The sequence below is a fragment of the Macadamia integrifolia genome, chromosome 9 (assembly GCF_013358625.1).
Source record: "Macadamia integrifolia cultivar HAES 741 chromosome 9, SCU_Mint_v3, whole genome shotgun sequence".
Taxonomy (NCBI): Eukaryota; Viridiplantae; Streptophyta; class Magnoliopsida; order Proteales; family Proteaceae; genus Macadamia; species Macadamia integrifolia.
The window spans coordinates 18,595,632-18,597,060 of NC_056565.1; positions in this window are offsets into that span (position 1 = coordinate 18,595,632).

A 1,429-nucleotide genomic window follows, 5' to 3' on the forward strand; every position below is an offset into this window, starting at 1 on the left:
ACTTAATTGGAAGGGAATTGGACTATAGTTACTGTTTCCCATTCACCTGACCTTAGTTCAATGATGAATCGAAGGGAAATTGGATGCAGTCCTTCAATTTTCCTGGTTCAAGTTAATTTTGCAAATTTTTTTAAGAATCGGGTAGTATGCTGTATTAGGAGTTTGAATTCTGTAATTTGTGGTTTTGGGGACTAAATAATGACCCTAGAGACATTAGGGAACCTTCCCTATGTTGCCATGGTCAATATCCATCGGCCATGAGCAGCCTAACTCAAGAAAATCCGCAGAATAGCCTCTGGGAGTGCAGAAATTTCTACAGATTGTCTCCCACCGATTGGGCAAGTGGCCAGCCAGTTGTCTCCCACTGGTTGGGGTGTTTTAAGCCCAATCAGCCCTTGTTTTGACTGAACTATGCCCTACCCCTTGTGGGTTATGTTCCCATCATTTTTACCCAAATTAACTCTATGGGTAGGGGTAATTCAAGGGCTTTTCCGAGACTTTAAGTAAGGTTGGTACATGCGCTGTTAGGGGTATTTAGGGTTCAACAGTGAACCTATATATATATATATTCTTAACATAATAATACACAATTTACATAGGAACCTAAATTCTCGGCGAGGGTGCACGGTGACGGGAATTTAGCGGTAACAATTGGATTTTGGGTTCTGGGGTGAGTGGGTGTTTGATTTCTTTTATGGTGTGTTTTTCTTTTTTTATATTTTATTTATAAATGCTCATGTGTGATGTGGTTGGATACTTGTTTTAGGATGCTTTTTATATAAACTTATTATATATATAGCACATGTGGCATGGTTTTACCGATATTGCTGTGATCGTGGTTTTGTGGATGTGTAGTAACATAGATGAGTAGTAATGATTGTAACATTGATGGTCCGAGGCATGGTGTGATACCCTACTTTTTAAACCCGGTCTAATTACACGGTTGACCCGGTTTAACCATGCAGGACCTAAACCGGAGAGGGTTAAGGCGGGTTCCTTATGGACCATGATGGCAAGGGTGACTTTGAACATAGGTTGGCCAGACAAGTCCGAGTCAGTGCCAGAGGAGACGGGTGTACCCAAGCCGTGCACATGCACGTATCATAAGGCCATGTACGGGTAATGCCGGTATGTAGCCGTATCCTAAAGTGCATACGTAGAATATACCTTGTGCCGAGAGTGAGATACGCGCCGAGAGTCGAATTCCATCAAAATCCCACTTGTTGGCAGATTTTCGGCTCTCAGGTGGGCGGTCACAGGTGGGCGCATCCGCCCACCTGAGTGACCCACCCATGAGGTTACTAGCTGTTTTAAAAAAGTATAAATAGTATTATTATGTTTTTCATTTTCTCATTTATGACATTCGGGCGTTTGGTGAGAAGAGTAAAGAGGAGAGAGAAAAGAAGGGAAAAAGAGAACGGAGAAGAGG